Source organism: Gymnodraco acuticeps, unplaced genomic scaffold (assembly GCF_902827175.1).
Source record: "Gymnodraco acuticeps unplaced genomic scaffold, fGymAcu1.1, whole genome shotgun sequence".
Classification (NCBI taxonomy): Eukaryota; Metazoa; Chordata; class Actinopteri; order Perciformes; family Bathydraconidae; genus Gymnodraco; species Gymnodraco acuticeps.
Window position 1 is genome coordinate 49,294 of NW_022990035.1, and position 8,945 is coordinate 58,238.

Below are 8,945 nucleotides of genomic sequence, written 5' to 3' on the forward strand. Positions count from 1 at the left end.
TCTAGCGCACTCGAGCTGGTTTCTCCAAAATTACCTACCCCACCTTTAAGTCTTAAATTGTGTATTCTTTGAATAATATATGCTGGGAAATTAATCTCCCAAGGATAAGTTATTAAGGACATAAATAGAATTTGTTTAACTATTGTGTTTTTACTCTTTCCATTTTAATTGAAGGTATATGTGAAACTCCCATCCAGTTATTTCATAGTCATATTTCTCCTCCGTCTCATAAACATTTCAGTATAAATTAGGTAAAAAACTAATTCAAATGTCTTTGTTTCTCTCTATTCTTCAATCTCCTATTGTTCGATCCTTATTTGTCTTTTTTCATATTATAAATAAACATACAGAGAGCATCACTGTCTGCAGAGTCAAAGAGTTTGCGTTGCATATTTAAACACAGAAGAGGGAGAAATGGGAGGGGAGGGGCTTGCACCTGCTGATAATATGAAAGGAGCATTCTGACAGCAGTATCAGGATGGTCGGTGTTCAACAGAAGGTGAGGGGCATACTATTGGTTCACATAGATTGTAACAGTAAATAGAGATTCACTTCAGCACGTAGGCATCACACGGTAAATTCAAAATTGAGCCATGAGCATTCATTAATCCATGTTAAAAATCGTAGAATGGACAATAGGATATATACAGTATGAATTGTATTATAACAAAATGTTATTTAAATATCCTTTTTTCCCCCTAATGGCCTAAACGTCCCACTTGAAGTAGTTCAAACAATACATGAAGCACACATAAATGGTTACTAATTAGCTGATTATGTTTTAGTGCACGAGTATTCATTTGACTCCATACAGTCTGTTTTCTCTGCTCTTTCTTACAAGCGGTCACTTCGTACATACTTCTTAAAATGATTTGTAGATTTTTTAATAAATAAATTATGTTTATTTTTCATGCACCAACACAGCAAAACAAATGTATTTGAAAACCTGCTTGTTAATAACCTTGATTCTGACTCTGGCATTGGGTCAGGCAGTACCTTACAGTGACCACTGGGGAGCGCTGTGCCCCCGGGTTTGAGTCATTCGTCACTGAATACAGTATGTAAATGACCTGGTTCATTTTGATTGGCAGACTAAAATGGATCCTTCAGACTGACGTGGCATGGAGGCTCAGAGACTCCATCCTTTGTCTCACGGTCGGCAGTTACATGAAGGAGCCTTGAAAAGAACACATTTAACTATCATTCTCACAGGAGTCTTCCTCTATCATGCACCCATTTGCCATCATCCCTCTCTCTCCCCCTAAATGTCTTTTGCCTAAGGTCCTCTCCACATTTGAGTCACCTCCATTTCACAACAACTTCTTACAACAGTGCTGCTCATTGTTGCAACACTGTCTTCTTATCTGAACTTCACACTGGGAGTGCTTTGTGCTCATATGGGAACATGCCTGTGGCACTGTGGGTATCCTAAAGGCAAACAATATGGCAGGTTCCCTCCAACTGATGAATCATGTTTACCCCTAAAGGTCATTTAACATGGTCAGTTCATTACATACAAAACCTATGATAACTATATTTCTATAAATCTCCCTGCATTGTGGTTTAAATGTTGTTTCAAATCCCTTTTTCCACTGTCATATACATCATTTTGATTGAAGATATTCAATCCCTCTTGATAATATAACAATTAGTTTCCTGTCATATTGTTAAGATATTGAGTCTTATTAAGTCGTCTGTAATTCAATAGAAGTGATACAGCCTTTGTCTGACTCTAAATATGAGTTCTTAGAAGAAGATATTGACCTCAATGACACTAACCTGTCAGAGCGTTTTCTGGGATGCAAAACAGAACCGTTTATGGGTTCAAGCTGAAAAGCCATTTACAGAACTTTTTTCGTAAAACAATTAGTTGTGCAATTAAAACAATTACTATAATCTTTAGTTTTAAATCTGCATTTGAATTGGTTTGCATATACAAAGTTGTCATGTCAGCATATCTGAGATTTAAACTGACATTTGATTCATGGCATGACTTTCATTTCACAGACGGAGGAGACTTGGTTACTATAGTGATGTTGCTGTGTTTACCCACATGTGCCTAGCTTGTGATGTGTTTAAATCACGTATTTTAATTATTCCCAAAACTCTATTTTACCATTTTAATGTATTAATAGTTTCTTCTCTAATGTATAATAACAGTGAACTGTATTTCTAGAGTACCTTTCATGCAAGATGCAGCCCTAAGTGCTTTACAGAGTAAGAAAAGATACCAGATAAAGAGCGAGGAACATCATTAAAAACAGAAAGAGTTATATCACAGAACCATAAAAGATGAACAGTGATACCACTAAAATTACCCCAAATTAAAAGCTACATTAAAAAGATATGTCTTTCATTTACTTGCAATGGAGTTTGCCGTTATAAGATCCAATGGGAGGCTGTTCCACAGTTTGGAGCCATAAAAACAGAGTGTATAATGTGACCCAGATGCTTTAGGCTATAAGTACAATTCTAAATGTACTACACCATTAAATGCAACTTTAAACTCATTTTAAATTGTATTTCAGAGTCAAGTAGTTTACCTTTTGTTCCACTTTTTTATTTGAGTTACCTTAGATGCATTTCAGATGAAACATTTCATCCCTAAACATGTCATTTCAAAAAATACAAAACATTGTTTAGATGAAGCTGCCCATTGATGTGAACAGTTTAAAGTCACCATCAAAGTCAAATGTTGAACTTGTCACAGAGCGTTCTTATTATGTTTTATTGTACTTTTACGTGAGTAATAGTTATAATCACTTCCTTCACCGCAGCATGCAACACATCAGGAACCAACAATAGCCAATTATTTGTCTGTTACAACTTGCAAACCACAACGTTCTGAAACAAAAAGATGTTTAACATGTAAACCCTCTACCTCAATGTTTGAAATGTTACTTTGTACTTTAGCTGACTAAGATTTCATGTTTGCTCTTTTCCATTTGATTGGAATTAAGGTCATTCCTTATCATTACATAACTTTTAAATGCAGTTCTTATTTGTGTTTCAATACTGAGACTCAACCATTAAAGTCAAACCTCTTGGACGTCTTCCAGGTAAACAAAGGTAAGCACCACAGTGAGTTAACTGACTCCAGCTCAGTTTCAGACTTGACGACTTGCCAACTTATTGTATTTATTTGGCGGCCATCTTGTCTTGCTGCTGATTCAGCCTCTGACACTTTGACTGCTGTCTGTCCCAACACGCCTCACTCTGCTGCTTGCTGGTTTGGCTGGTGAATATTATTGGATGTCCATCTGACCTCATTATAAGTGTGTTGCCATGGACAACCAGCTTGGAGAAAAAGGAGGGGTTGTGTGGGGGGGGGGGGGGGGGGATAGAACAGTTGCATCATGGGATAGAAACCTGACCTCTCTCTTTTTTTCTCCCTCAGAGGGCGCACATGTGTACACGTGCACACATGCAGAGAGTGCACCCGCAGTAACGCGCACACACAGTAAGCCTAAACAAAGATACAAGAACCAGTGCGTCGAGCCTCTTCACTCTGAGTCTGAACAACAATACAACATTTGTTTATGGCCGAATGTAAAGGAAAAACACGTACTGATGCTCTCACACACTGCATGCTATTGTTGTAGAGAACTAACATTGTGTGTGTCAGCATTTAGTTATCATTTAACTGTGAACAATCTGATACAATGGTCCACTTTTGCACAACTCGAGTTTAAAACGAACAAAACTTGCATCAAGAAAGAAAAAATGTTCAACATATTTTCAATTCATTATTTGGTTGGTTGGAGAATAGTGAAGAATATCCATCACAAAGTCCCAGAGCCCAGCGTGTCATAGAGGTCACTACAGTGGACACAGCTATTCAAAAGGTGTTTTCTTGTATATGCATTGTTTTTTTTTGCATTGTTGCACCATCAGCCACTACATAGGACCCTATTGCATCATCCCATACACTGCCACTCAGTGCCAAGTCAGTGTAAGTGCATGATACATGTCTCTAAACCAAGATGGACGACAGAAAGCCACATGGACCAAGTCACCCATCTATATCCTGCCAATCCTTTCATGGAAAGCGTCCCCTGCAGGTATAAAAAAGGTGGTGACATCAAGTAACAACTAAGGAATCATATAATTCATAAATTATCAAAGTATTGATTTTATGTTTGCAGGAAATCATGGTTAACCACCTGTCCACTACAGTGGACGCCATGCATCACTGGCTATATTTCAACTACAATTCATACTGGTACTGCTGCTGTTGTTCCCAGGGCCGTCCCTCCCTACAGGCAGATCATGCAGACTGTGTGGGGCCTCACCTTGTGGAGGGGGCCACACCTTGCGGAGGGGGGCCTCATCTGAGGCGCACCTATGCGCTTATGTGGCGCCATCAGGGTGACGCGGCACGGTTTCGCCGCTGCGAGGCTCCACTAGCACTCATCAAATAACTGTGCGTGGGGCCTCAAATTGGCCCCTGGCCCTGGTTATTCTTGAAAATACTTCATCTGCAATCTATTTGGGCCATAAATCAATATACTTATGTTATTAAAATGTAATTTTAAGTTTGCACATCTTTATTTATCATTTTTTCAAAATGTACATCTCTTCAGTTCAAACCCTGAACGCATACTGTCCACCTGAGTGGACATATAAAAATCTCTTTGAAAAAACTAGAAAAAAAAATCTTGTTTTTCATGCACCAAGAGCAATAATAACACTTGGTAAAAAAAATCCTGACTGAGGCTTTCACAATTCATGCATGAAAGGGTTAACATGTCCAACTAAAAGGCCAAAACCCAAGAATATATCCCTATGTTTCTGTATATACGGGTGCAATTCTGTGTTTCTGTGATTTTATGTTGAGTTTAGTGACAAAGTTGTGATTGCCTGTGTGGATAACACTGTTGAAATGACCATTTCTGTCTTTCTGTTAGTGTGTTTATCATAAAGTGTTCGCCTGTTTACAAAATCGGATGTGTCCAATGTTATGTTTGTATTATGAAGGTTGTTTATGATGATGCGTAAAATGTTGGTGCGTGTTTATACTTGTGTATTTCTATACTTTTAGATGGACGTGTTTCTGACTTTGTGCTTTGGTTGCCATGTCTTGTATTTGAGTGTCCACAATGTTTGTGTCCATATATGTGTTGTGTGTTCATGTTTGTATGAGTGTGACATGTCTGTGTTTAGTTTTGAAATTCTGTTCATACAATCTTTCTTTTGCGTGTTATATCGTGAACACACACCATTTGTAGGTGTGCACGTGGTATATGTTTTGTGGTCATTGCACTTTCTTTGTCCTTCCCCTGTCTTTGTGCTTGATAATAAATGACATAATGTAGTTGTTTCTGCATGTTGTCAAATGTGTTTGACAATAAATGTTTGGTGTCTTGGTGTGTGTCTGCCTTTTGTTGTTCTATTCAATGGTTAAACCGTACACCCCAGCGTGTGCACTACGCTCTGCATCAGCCAAACGACTCGTTGCGCCCTCGCTGCGAGGGGGACCCAAGTTCCCATCGGCGAAAACACGTGGGTTTGCTGTCCTGGCTCCAGGATGGTGGAATGAGCTCCCCATTGACATCAGGACGGCAGATAGCTTGCACATCTTCCGGCGCAGACTGAAAACTCATCTCTTTCGACTCCACTTCGAGCGTTAGAACTATTAACGAAGCACTTTTATACTAATAAAGGACTGGCTTATCTAAAGCCAGTTGAGTAGCACTTGAAATGTTTGGCTCTATGAAACCTGATGTACTTATATGATTCTGTTTTCTTCAAGGTTGTGTCTTCCTGGTCGAATGTACTTATTGTAAGTCGCTTTGGATAAAAGCGTCAGCTAAATGTAATGTAATGTATTCTTGTTTATGTTTGTGATTGTTTATATGGATGTGTACTTTTCTGTGTACGAGTGGTCTTTAATCTATATGTTTTTTGTCTTTGTCTTAGCGTTGAACCTTGTGTCCTTGCTCCTGTGTCTTTGTCTCAGTCTTTTGTGTGTGTGTGTTGTGTTCTTTCCTCTGCCTCAATGTTCTTCTTCACGTATGTCATTATATATGGACGTGTACTTTTATGTGTGTGTTTCTGGGTGTGTACATGTGACTCCATGCACTCATGGGTTTTAGTATGTGTATCAGGTTGTACACCGGTTAGCCTGTAATTTTGCATGTTTGTGAAGGTTTGTGTGTGTAGACGTGGGTTTGCGGAATGGATGTGTGTATCATCAGTGTGTGCTTGTGTGTCTTTATTTATGTATGAAGTGAGCTTTATCTGCAGAAACACAGCTATATGAATGTGTGCAACTGCATGTGTGTGTGTGTTCATAAATACAGTGAAACACACATGCACACTGAGCCTTCATCTCTGACATAACTGGTTACCATGCATACTGTGCGACTGACTATTATGGGGTGTTCTTTGTTTTGTCACGATGTGCCCTGGTATGGAATGGGAGGGGGAGGGGAACAGGGTGTGTGTGTTGGCTTGCACATGCAAGTGTGTGCACGGAGTGGGGGGGTGCATATGTGTGCGTGCGTGTGTGTGTGTGGAGGGTAGCAGGGAAAAGGGTGTGTGTGTGTTTGCATGTCGAGCAGAGGATTGGGTGGGGGTTGGGTGTGCGTGTCTGCGCGGACGTGCGAGCATATAATGTGTGCATGAGAGAGAGTGAGCGAGTGCATGCATGTGTTTTTGAGTAGGTAAGGGGGTAAGATGAAATGGCGGCTGGTGTGTGCGTGCATGCAGGCCTCTGAGGTGAAATCTAAAAGTTTAAAGAAAAACTGCCTTTTTCTACTTCTGCTTACATCATCATCTCATCATTAACCATTTACTCAGCGTGTATTTTTATACGACACACATATTCAAGAGTTCTGATGTGTTGCCTGACCAGAACCTGAGAGGAGACATGAATAGGACTCAGTAGTGTAAGCATGGGAACAAATCTTAAAGAGAGCAAAAAGTAAACTAGAACTTGATATAGATCACTTCCTGTCACATTAGTCAAAGGTTAAAGGGTTTTCTTGACTTTGCTGTCCCTTGCAGCACCATACACGTGATCTGTCATGATTTATACTTATTGAACACCATGATAATAATAATATACTGGCGTTTCTGTAGCCTGTGCACTGGAGTTTCTTTTATGTATGCCTCCTTCCTGCCAAACAGCCTTTGGTTTTCCATTCATTTCTGTTTGTTATAAAAGTTGGTTGTGCAGAATATTGACTTTGTTGACCTGTATCATTATACAGTGGCTGACAGGGGGAAACGCGCTAGAACGGTCCAAGCCGCTTACATTAGGAGACTTTTGCACTTTCAAAAACAATGCAAAAATGAAAACACAAATTTCCCAAAACACATACAAATGAAGAAACATATTCACAAAGTTGACAACACAAGCAGCACCAAATGCTCAGGGTTCATTCAAATCTGCATAAACGTAACGCTGCAAACACAAAAACGCTGCAAGAAGCTCAAAACACAGCGGAAACGGGGACACTAAAAACTGATGCGCACAGCTTGGACCGGAGCGTTTGTTGACATTCCGGGGTTTCTGTAACGCGTTTGCACCTTTCAGCCACCAAAAAGTGCATTATATTGGATATAACGTGTGTTCTTGGTGTTACATAAAAAAGCACAAGCTTTTCAAATCAATCTGCTAATAAACTTGTGATAGTTTTGATAATACTACAGACTTAATTAAAGTGAAGATCATGATTGTCTGATAATTAGGAACTAAACATTGGAAGTTGTTATGAAGGAGCAAAAACACTTGGAACACCGATGCGGGAGGATTAATTCTACTTTTACAGTTTTGGTCATACAATTATAAAGTTGAACATCTGGCAAGAGAGTCACAACCATATATTTTATTGTATCCTAATGTGTCCACCAAATTTAACAGCTAAAGCAAATGTTCAATAGGGAAAACATTTTCTCTCACGTTCCGTCTTTTTGCCTCAGGTGATTCACCTGGGGGCTTTTTTTTTCTTTTTCCCACGCTGTCAAAGTCCCACCATTCCCAATCCTGGCATTGCTATTTTCTGCCAATGTTTCCCTACCTTTCCCCAGACAATTGTTCTTACCTTAAGGGCCATGTTTATTACATCGAACTAGCTAATCAGCAAAGTCTTCCTTTGTATCTAACCTTTATTGCTACACACTTCCAATCGATCTCGCCTTGTTGAAATACATATCTCACTTTTGAGAATCTGGCTGAAAGACAGGCGGGCGGACGGATGAGAGATAACTTCATAGGCAGTATTCACACGAGGTGCGTCCAGAATGGGCAGGTCAGGGGGGTCAAAATCGAGTTTAGTTGTCCCCTGCTGCCAGAGGCTTGGTGAGCCCATTTATGTTCTTGACTATCGAACATGTTTGATCATTTTGTCTGCAGTCAAACGGAAGAATGGTGACTCTGCTCAGGATTATGGCTGCTTGTGGCCTGAAAGTTAAGAATCAAATCTAAATAGTTTTGGCTTTATCAAAACCATTTATATCGTTCAAATGTATGCATATTTTTATCAAATGATAGTGTTGTTGAACCTTTCAATAAGGTGACATTTGCTATTCATAACGTAGCCCAGACACCCTTTAAGATAAGGAAAAAGTGTGTAATAAGTAATGTTCACAGATGACAGGCGGGGATAGAAAGCTGAGACAAACCAAGAACAGCTAGTTTGGCTGATATTATGTTAAGTTAAATAACGTTGCTGGATGACAACACAGTTGACAGAAGAGACCTCACAGATTGAGAGAGAAGGCCTCATTGGCTTGTCGCTCAGCTGCTGTACAGCGTCACTGCTCCATCATCTAAAAGACTTCCCATAAGCCACTCTGCCATTGATTTCTTCAGTCGTCAGTGTGTACAGCTCTATATGTCCTTGCACCATGACTTTGACATCTTGATGAAGCTGTAAACACATGATGAATCCATAGCGTCTACACCGGGAGGATACAAGCCGTTCTGAGTAAGATTACCA